Consider the following 10,833-nt stretch of genomic DNA (forward strand, 5'->3'; position numbering starts at 1 on the left):
TTTTTGAGATGGGATCTCGCTCTGTCACCCAGGCTGGAGTTCTATGGTGCGATCTCGGCTCACTGCAGCCTCCACCTCCTGGGTTCAAGTGATTCTCCTGCCTCAGCCTCCTGAATAGCTGTGATTCAGGCGCCTGTCACCACCCCTGGATAATTTTTCTATTTTTAGTAGAGACAGGGTTTCGCCATGTTGACCAGGCAGGTCTCAAACTTCTGGCCTCAAGTGATCCACCCGCCTTGGCCTCCCAAAGTGCTGGGATTACTGGCGTGAGTCACCCCACTCAGTCTCATGGGGCTCATTTTAATTGGGGGAGATGGAAAAACCAAGTAAACAAATCAATACCGAGGATCATTTCAGCATGGAATAAGCATTTATGTGAATAAAAGCTAACATGTATAAAGCATCTGCTATGGGTCAGGCATTCCCAACAGATGTTAAATAATTTGATCCTTGCTACCACCCGATGAGGCTGTAATCACCACCCCCACTTTACAGCTGAGGAAATTGTGGCTTAACAGAGGAGTTAAGTAACCTGCCCAATGCCACACAGCATTGGAGCAGGTGGAGCTGTGATTCAAATCCAGGCCATCTGGCACCATTGTGCCGGCTGGTGAGGAGAGCACTAAATAGGGCAACTTGTCCAGGGAAGAGCCCTCTAAAGAGGTGACATTTGAGCCAGGACGAATGAGAAGACATCCACCATGCAAAATCCAGGAGGCAGAAGGTTCCAGATTGAGTGCAAAGGCCCTGAGGCGAGTAGGGGCTTCACAGGTTAGGAGAAGAGCAAGGAGGTCAGTTTTAGCTTGAGGAGAGGATAGCAGAGGTCAGAGCGGTGCGCAGGGCAGACGTGGGGTTGGGGAGGAGCCTCGTCTGTCCTCCTCAAGGAGGCCCAGGGGACATTCCCAGGATCCTCCCGGCAGGTCTGAGGGACGCTTGGGAAGCAGGGCCTAAAGTCGTACTGACAGGCGTGGCTCCCCTCCTCTCCCCTATCAGGCCGATGAGGCGCAGGCAAAGCTGACCTTCCCTGGGTCCCATTGCTGGGAAATGAGTGCAGCTGGAACCTGCTGTGTATCCTCAGCCAGCACCACCCACAGGTGGCCCCTCCCTGACTGATGGGGACATGGAAAGGCTCATCTCATTCTTCCCTCTTCAACCTAAATCCACATCCTCCCTGGCCCTGTACCTCCCATAGAGCCACAAATGAGGCTCTCCCATTCTCCAGTGGAGGCTGGACCACCTAGCTCCTGCCCTCAGGGTGCCCCGCCAAGGCCTGAGTCCAGTCCCAGCCCAGTGAGGGAATGGAGTGTTCCCCAGCTTGCTCTCAGACGGTCTGAGAGTCAAGAGTCTGGCCTTAGGGAGAAATCTCGGGGGGGCTGGAAAGGGGTCCACGTTCCTAGTCATATAGACCTAAATTAGAGTCCAGACTCTACCCCCATGTGGTTTTGGGAAAATGGCTTCACCTAAGTCTCAGTTTCATCATCTGAAAAATGAGAATAATCACGCTCCCTACCTCATAGGATCACTGTGAAAATTAAATATAACATGGCTGAGAGGGGGCTTCCTGGGGCTGGAAATGTCCTGTATCTTTACCTGGGAGGTGATATATAAAATTCAATGATGTAGGCCGGGCGCGGTGGCTCAAGCCTGTAATCCCAGCACTTTGGGAGGCCGAGACGGGCGGATCACGAGGTCAGGAGATCGAGACCATCCTGGCTAATATGGTGAAACCCCGTCTCTACTAAAAAATACAAAAAACTAGCCGGGCGACGAGGCGGGCGCCTGTAGTCCCAGCTACTGGGGAGGCTGAGACAGGAGAATGGCGTGAACCCGGGAGGCGGAGCTTGCAGTGAGCTGAGAGCTGGCCACTGCACTCCAGCCTGGGCGGCAGAGCAAGACTCCGTCTCAAAAAAAAAAAAAAAAAAAATTCAATGATGTACACTGTAGGCCGGGCACGGTGGCTCATGCCTATAATCCCAGCACTTGGGGAGGCCAAGGCAGGCGGATGACTTGAGCTCAGGAGTTCCAGACCAGCCTAGCCAACATGGCAAAACCCCATCTCTAATAAAATACAAAAATTAGCCAGGTGTGGTGGCATGCGCCTGTAATCCCAGCTACTCGGGAGGCTGAGGCAGCAGAATCACTTGAGCCTGGGAGGTGGAGGTTGCAGTAAGCCAGGATCATGCCACTGCCCTCCAGCCTGGGCAACTCTGTTAGAATCTCACTCTTGAGATTTGATCTCAAAAATAATACCACCACCACCATAGATCTATGCATTTTACTGTATGTATGTTATAACTCAATTTTTTTTAAATGCAAAGTGCCTGACCCATGGCTAGCACCACATAAATGTTAGGTAGTATTAGCATAAAGTGTTCCATAAATATTTATTGAATGTATTTGTTCAATAAGCCCTTGTAAGTACCCTTCCATGTTTTGTTTATCATTTATTTGATTCCCAGGGGTCCTGGGGCCTGGATGCCTAAGGGAGCTCAAACTCAATATGTCCATGACTGAATGATTTCCTTCACCTCATTCTTGCTCCTCCCCAGGCTTCTCTGACTGCCCAGTGGCTCAACCCAGAAATGTGGATGACACCCTGCCTGCCTTTTTCTGCTCTTGTTCTCTCCAACCCCTTACAGTCAACTTATTACCAAGACTTCCTGTAGTAGACTCTCTCCAAAGACGGCCCCCAACCATTCCCCCCATCACCCTGTAAGGGCATGCTGACCTCCCATCAAGAGGTAGAGCTTGAGGCTGGGCACAGTGGCTCACGCCTGTAATCTCAGCACTTTGGGAGGCTGAGACAGGCAGATCACCTGAGGTTAGGAATTTGAGACCAGCCTGGCCAACATGGTGGAACCCCGTCTCTACTGGAAGTACAAAAACTACCCAGGAGTGGTGGCACACGCCAGTGGTCCCAGCTACTTGGGGGACTGAGGCAAAAGAGTCACTTGAACCGGGAGGCGGAGCTTGCAGTGAGTCGAGATTGTACCACTGTACTCCAGCCTGGGCGACAGAGACTCTGTCTCAAAAACAAAAAAAAGAAGGAGAGATTGGCCAGGTGCAGCAGTTCACACCTGTAATCCCAGCACTTTGGGAGGCTGAAGCAGGAGTATTATTTGAGGCCAGGAGTTCTAGCCTGGGAGACATAGTAAGACCTCATATCTACAAAAAAAAAAAAAAAAAAAAAAAGAGGTAGAGCTTAAACTGGGTGAAGCAGCTTGTGCCTCTAATCCCAGCTACTTGGGAGGCTGAGAGAGGATGGCTTCAGCCTGGGAGGCGGAGGTTGCAGTAAGCCGAGATGGCGCCACTGTACTCCAGCCTGGGAGAGTGAGACAGAGTGACACCCTGTAGCCAAAGCATTGGAGCGGCTTGCAGCCCAGACCCTGTGCTTTCCAAAGCCAGATACACTGTCATATCGTTTGGCATCCGGAAAAATGAAGACTGCTGTCTGCTGCATAGTTCAAGAGGCCAAAGCAGAAGAAATCCTGGAGAAGGGTCTAGAGGTACAGGAGTATGAGTTGAGAAAAAAATAACTTCTCAGATACTGGAAAGTTTGATTTTGGGATCCAGCAACACATCAATCTGGGTATCAAATATGACCCAAGCATGGGTCTCTACGGCCTGGACTTCTATGTGGTGCTGAGTAGGCCAGGTTTCAGCATCACAGACAAGAAGCGCAGGACAGGCTGCACTATGGCCAAACAGAGAACCAGCAAAGAGGAGGCCATGCGCTGATTCCAGCAGAAGTGTGATGGGATCATGCTTCCTAGCAAATAAATTCCCATTTCTATCCAAAAAGCCAATAAAAAGTTTTCAGGGAAATGTAAAATAAAATAAAATAAGACGTGGGGAGAGAAATAACAACTGCTGGCCAGGTGCGGTGGCTCGTGCCTATAATCCCAGCACTTTGGGAGGCCAAGGCAGGCTGATCACGTGAGGTTGGGAGATCGAGACCAGCTTGGCCAACATGGTGAAACCCCATCTCTACTAAAAATACAAAAATTAGCTGGGCATGGTGGCGCATGCCTGTAGTCCCAGCTACTGGGGAGGCTGAGGCTGGAGAATCACTTGAACCAGGGAGGCAGAGGTTGTAGTGAACCAAGATCGTACCACTGCACTCCAGCCTAGGCAACAGAGCGAGACTCCATCTCAAACAAACAAACCAAAAAAGAAATAACAAGTGTGGGTGAGGATGTGGAAAAATAGACACTTTTGTTGTGTTTGTCCATCCAGGCTGCTATAACAAAGTACTATAGACTGGATGGCTCATAAACAAAAGAAATTCAGCCGGGCACGGGGGCTCATGCCTGTAATCCCAGCACTTTGGGAGGCCAAGGAAGGTGGATCACTTGAGGTCAGAAGTTTGATATCAGCCTGGCCATCTCTACTAAAAATACAAAAATTAGCCAGGCGTGGTGGCAGGCACCTATAATCCCAGGTCCTCAGAAGACTGAGACAGGAGAATGGCTTGAACCCGGGAGACGGAGGTTGCAGTGAGCCGAGAGTACGCCACTGCACTCCAGCCTGGGTGACAGAGTGAGACCCTGTTTCAAAAAGAAACAACAACAACAACAATAAACCCCAGAAATGTATTTCTCATAGTTTTGGACCCTGGAAGTGTGAGATCACGGTGGCCAGCATGGCCGGGTTCTGGTGAGGGCCTTCTTCTGGGTTGAATACTGTTGACTTCTCATCGTCCCCTCACATGGTGGAGAGAAGGCAAGAATGTTCTCTGGGGTCCCTTTTCTTTTCTTTCTTTCTTTTTTTTTTTTTGAGATGGAGTCTCACTCTGTCGCCCAGGCTGGAGTACAGTGGCGCGATCTCGGCTCACTGCAAGCTCCGCCTCCCAGTTTCACGCCATTCTCCTGCCTCAGAGTAGCTGGGACTACAGGTGTCCGCCACCACGCCCAGCTAATTTTTTGTATTTTTAGTAGAGATGGAGTTTCACTGTGTTAGCCAGGATGGTCTTGATCTCCTGACCTTGTGATCCGCCCGTCTTAGCCTCCCAAAGTGCTGGGATTACAGGCGTGAGCCACCGCACCCGGCCTCTCTGGGGTCCCTTTTCTTTTCTTTTTTTTTTTTTTGAGGCGAGGTTCTTGCTTTCTTCACCCAGGCTGGAGTGCAGTGGGCCCCGGATCGTCAGCTCACTTGCAAAGCTTCCCCTTCCCGGGTTCCCGGCCATTCTCCTTGCCTCATCTCCGCAGTAGCTGGACCTACAAAGCGGCCCGCCAACCTCGGCCCAAGCTAGTTTTTTGTATATTTTTTAGTAGGAGGACGGGGGTTTCAACCTGTGTTTCGCCAGGATGGTCTCGATCTCTAAACCTTGTGATCCGGGCCCGTCGCGGCCTCCCAAGGGCTGGGATTACAGGCTTGAACCAGGCCTGGGGTCCCTTTTCTAAGCATACTCATCCCACTGATGATGGCTCCACTGGCATGGCCTGTTTGCTTCCCGAAGGCCCCACCTCCTAATGCCATCACTTCATGGGTGAGGATCTCAACATATGAATTTGGGGAGGACATGAACATTCAGTCCATTGCACTCATCCATTGCGGCTGGGAGTGGAAAATGGTGCAGCTGCTGTGGGAAACAGTTTGGCAGTTCCTCAAAAAGTTAAACATAGAGTTACCATATGACACAGAAATTCCATTCCTAAAGAACTGAAAGCAGGGACTCAAACAGATCCTTGTTCACCAATGCTCACAGCAGCATTATTCCCAAGAGCTGAAAGGTGGAAATAAGCCAAATGTTCATCATCAGATGAATGGATAAACAAATCGTGGTCTAGCCATACAATGGAATATTATTCAGCCATAAAAAGGAATGAAGTGCTGGCGCCTGCTGCAACATGGGTGAACCCTGACAACATCATGCTAAGTGAAAGAAACCAGACACCAAAGGGCACATATTGTATGATTCCATGTGTCTGAAATGTCCGGAATAGGTAAACCCATAGAGACAGAAAGCAGATTCATGGTTGTCAGCGGCTAGGGGGAGGGAAGATGGGGGGAGATTGCCATATGGGTATGGAGTGATAGGAAAGTGTGAAACTAGGAAGAGGTGGTGGTTGCTCAACATTGTGAATGCACTAAGCTGAGGCTCCCCCCAACCAACAGCCCTAACTGAGCACCCAGCCGGCAGCCAACAACGACTGCCAGCCACGTGGGTGAGGCCACTTGAGATCTTCCAGCCATCCCAGCAGCCCCACGTGATGCAGAACTGCCCTCTCACCCCACAGAATCGTGAGAAATAAGTGTTGTTGTTTTAAGCCACACAGTTTTGGGGTGATTTATTATGCAGCAAGAGGTAACCAGTTCTACCTGTAAACATTTTACAAAGCCTGTTTCTCTGTTTCTCTCTATGCCCACCACCCTCATCCAAGTCTCTCTTCTCCCTCCAGGCAGCAGCTTTCTCCCCAGCATCCCTACCTCCAGTCCAGCCACCTGAGATCTATCCTTCCCTGCAGCCAAAGGGAACCTTCCAGCTCCTGATCTCATTCTCTCAGCCCTCCACTCAGTATCCAAGGCTTCAGTGTGACCAGCAAGGCCCTGAGGGACCTGTCTCTCCCCATCTCCACAATCCCAGTCCCCCTCACCCACACCTCTATCCCCTACAACTCATACTTCCTGGAACTCAGCACGTCCCTTCCTTAGCAGAAGCAGTTCCCTCTTACTACAACACTCTTTCCTATCTCCTCTCTCTTCCCCTGGCTCTTTTCCTTTCAGGCCTCAGCTCAGACACCACCAGCTCCAGGAAGCCTTCCCTGACCACCCGGGCTGAGTTAAGCGCCTCCTCCAGGCACCCGTTTACCCCTGTTCTTACCAGAGCAGTAGCTGCTCTTGCCTTTTATTTTTATTTTATTTCTTTTTTTTGAGATAGAGTTTCATTCTTGTTGCCCAGGCTGGAGTGCAGTGGCGCGATCTCAGCTTACTGCAACCTTGTCTCCTGGGTTCCAGCGATTCTCCTGCCTCAGCCTCTTGAGTAGCTGGGATTACAGGCACCCACCACCATGCCTGACTGATTTTTTGTATTTAGTAGAGACAGGGTTTCACCATGTTGGTTGGACTGATCTTGAACTCCTGACCTCAGGTGATCCACCCACTTCTGCCTCACAAAGTGCCGGGATTACAGGCATGAGCCACTGCTCCCAGCCCACCTTTTTAACAACCTGTCTCTCTCACCACCTAGTGAGCAATATCAGGGCAGGGACAAAGTCCTCCTGTGTTCTCAGAGCCTAGTGCAGGCCTGGCACAGTAGGTACTCAGGGAAACCCAGTGGAAGGGAGGTGGGAATTGTGTAATGCAGGCTGGGGACCTCACATCTCATGAGACTGGTACATGAGTGAGGCAGGGCTGTGGGCTTCCCCGAGCCTCTCTTCTCCCAAGAAGGCCCTGGCCACTTGGGAGGCCTGGAGCAGAGGTCAGGGAGGGACCACTGGGGACTGAAGTCATAAATGTCCAGGCTGAGGGAGTGGAGCCCTCCTCCAAGTGCCCAATGCCTGGGCAGTAACAAGTGAACGACATGTCTGTCTCCCCAGTAGAGTGTCCCAGGCCAGGCGCAGTGGCTCACACCTGCAATTCCAGCATTTGGGAGGCTGAGAAGGCAGATCACCCAAGCTCAGAAGTTTGAAATCAGCCTGGGAAGCATGGAAAAACCCCATCTCTACACAAAATATATTAAAAATATATATATTAGCCAGGCGTGGTGGTACATGCCTGTAGTCCCAGCTACTTGGGAGGCTGAGGTGGGAGGATCATCTGAGCCCAGGGAAGTAAAGGCTGCTGTGAGCCATGATCGCACCACTGCACTCCAGTCTGGGTAGCAGAGTGAGATTCTGACTCAAAAAAAAAAAAAATATCCTGGCCAGGTGCAGTGGCTCACGCCTGTAATCCCAACACTTTGGGAGGCTGAGGTGGGCAGATCACGAGGTCAGGAGTTCGAGACCAGCCTGGCCAACATGGTGAAACACCATCTGTACTAAAAATATAAACATATTAGCCGGGTGTGGTGGCAGGGGCTTGTAATCCCAGCTACTCGAGAGGCGGAGGCAGAAGAGTTGCTTGAACACGGGAGGCGGAGGCTGCAGTGAGCAGGGATCGCCTCACTGCACTCTAGCCTGGGCAACAGTGTGAGACTCCGTCTAAAAAAATTGTCCCGATAAAGAATGTCATGCAGTAGTTACTTCCATGCGCTATGCAGGCAGGCAGACTGGGTTTCAAATCCTAGCTCTGTTGCCCCCCAGCTATGTGACCCTGGAGGAGTGACTTCACCTCTCTGATGTTCACTCTGCTCATCTGTAAAACTGAGAATACGGCCAGACATGGTGGCTCACGCCTGTAATCCCAGCACTTTGGGAGGCTGAGGCAGGCAGATTGCTTGAGGTCAGGAGTTTGAAACCAGCCTGGCCAACATGGTGAAACCCTGTCTCTACTAAAAGTACAAAATTAGCCGGGCGTGGTAGTGCACGCCTGTAATCCCTGCTACTTGGGAGGCTGAGGCAGGAATAATCACTTGAACCCAGGAGGTGGAGGTTGCAGTGAGTCAAGATCATGCCACTGTATTCTAGCCTGGGCAACAGAGTGAGCAAGACTCCATCTCAAACAAAAAAAAAAAAAAAGAAAAAAGAAACAAAACACTGGTTATGATAGTGGTCCCTCGTAGGTTATCATGAGAAATACATGACATAACATGTAAAAATCACTTAGCACAGTTGCTGGCACATGGCAGGCTCCCTGAAATGTTAACTAGGTTTCTTCTTTTCACCCTGTGAGCTACTGTGATCTGGGCCTTGCACAGTGCCTGGCACACAGAAGGGGCTCAAGCAATGCCTTAGGGATGAATGAATAATGAATCTGGGCCCAGCATAGTGGCTCACACCTGTAATCCCAACACTTTAGGAGGCCGAGGCGGGAAGATCACTTGAGGCCAGGAGTTCAAGACCAGCCTGAGCAACAGAGTGAGACCTCATCTCTACTAAAAGTAGAAATAAAAATTAGCCAGGCATGGTGGCATGCACCTTTAGTCCCAGCTACGTGGGAGGCCAAGATGGGAGGATCACTTGAGCCCCAGCAGTTCAAGGTTGCAGTGAGCTATGATCATGCCACTGCACCGAAGCCTGCAAGACAGATGAAGACCCTGTCTCAGCAAAAAAGGGAATCTGGGGAAAACACAATAACAATCATACTAGTACAAAGAATAATTCACTCAGTCTTTACAACCATTAAAGGAGGTGGGTACTCTCCTTGTGCCCATTTTATAGATGATGAAACTGAGGTCCGAGGACATGCAGGACATAAGTAGCCAAGGCTGGATTTAAACAGGCAGTCTGAGTCCTCCAACCCTTTAGCCACTGCCCTATACTGCTCTCAGAGCCCCCAGGCCTGCCTTTCCTGTAAATCTGGCTGCTGTTCACCAAACAGATCAGCTGCATGATCTCAGGCATGTGAACCTCTCTCTGGGCCTCAGTTTTCCCACCTTCCCAGAGAGGATCACAGGAGCCAGTGCTGAAGGACACTCCCTATTGGTTTAACAATCCAGGCCTTGGCCAGCATCTGGCTGGAGCTGGTGACCCACTGACCAGCTAACTCCAGCTGGGGCAACACATTCCATGGGCTGGACTGTCACAGGCAGGTCACTGCACACTGACAACTGTACTATCCCCTCCACATGGGTGGGGGTCTGGCCTCTGCCTATTTCCAGCCCCCCAGGGTCCTTGAGGGAGGCTGCAGCGGCCACCCCCAGATGTCTATTCCTGTCCCTGGCCTAGCGCCGTGCTGGGGAAGCAGCAGCTATTTTGAGGCCCTTCTCCCTCCAAGTGTGAGCGGTGGGAACGCGCTGGGAACATCCCGAACTGGGAGGCCGCCCGCCCGCCACAGCCTTGCCTTGGATCCGGGCCACACCAGTCCTGTGGCTCTGCCTCTTCTCCTAAGATCAGCTCTGGCAATGTGATCAACTCTGATCACAGCCACTGCCCTGGGATAACCCAGGAGAACTGAATCCAAGGGGCTTCTGCTGGAGATGGGAGCACAGGGTGGCTGGGCTTTGTCCTTCGGGGGAGGACTAGACCCACTAGCTGGGAGAAAGAACCACTCTGAGCTTGAAACTGGGGATGACAACGTTGAGAACAGTACTATAAAAATACCTGGCCAGGCGCAGTGGCTCTTGCCTGTAATCCCAGCACTTTGGAAAGCCAAAGTGGGAGGATTACTTGAGCCCAGGCCTTCGAGACCAGCCTGGGCAACATAGTGAGACCCTGTCTCTATTACAGTTTAATGTATATTTTTTAAAAATACCTGACATTTCTTGAGTGCTCACGATTAAACAGGCCTTGTTCTAAACATGTGACATGACGGTAAACTGTTTAATCCTCACAGAAGGGAAACAAGTTCAGAGAGGGAAAGTGACTTGCCCAAGGACACACAGCCAGTAATGGCTGAATCAAGACTTGAATCCAGGTCAGCTGGCTCCAGTTCATGCTTTAAATCACTTTTCTCCCCTCTGAACCCTCCAAGCCCAGGAGCTAATATGAATTAGGAGAAAGAGCACTGGCTTGAACCGTCAGTCCCTCTTTGTAATTGGGCCAGCCAGACTACCTCTGTGAGCTCAGCTCTCTCATCTACGAGATGGGAATAATGATAGTACCCACTTCCAGCGCTAAGGTAAGGACTGGTGTTAACATACCTTGGGGACTGGGGCTCAGTAAGTTCTTTTCACTTTTTTTTTTTTTTTTTTGAGACAAAGCCTCATTCTGTCACCCAGGCTGGAGTACAGTGGTACAATCATGGCTCACTGCAGCCTCAACCTCCTGGGCTCAAGCAATCCTCCCACCTCAG

At 50.9% G+C, this 10,833-nt stretch overlaps 1 pseudogene; it reads left to right on the forward strand.

The window, feature by feature from the left end:
- Positions 1 to 3,780, forward strand: part of LOC108529619 (60S ribosomal protein L11 pseudogene) — a 28,980-nt pseudogene extending 25,200 nt beyond the window's left edge.
- The last annotated feature ends 7,053 nt before the right edge of the window (positions 3,781 to 10,833 follow it).

The sequence above is a fragment of the Rhinopithecus bieti genome, unplaced genomic scaffold (genome assembly GCF_001698545.2).
Source record: "Rhinopithecus bieti isolate Rb0 unplaced genomic scaffold, ASM169854v2 scaffold_6776, whole genome shotgun sequence".
Taxonomy (NCBI): Eukaryota; Metazoa; Chordata; class Mammalia; order Primates; family Cercopithecidae; genus Rhinopithecus; species Rhinopithecus bieti.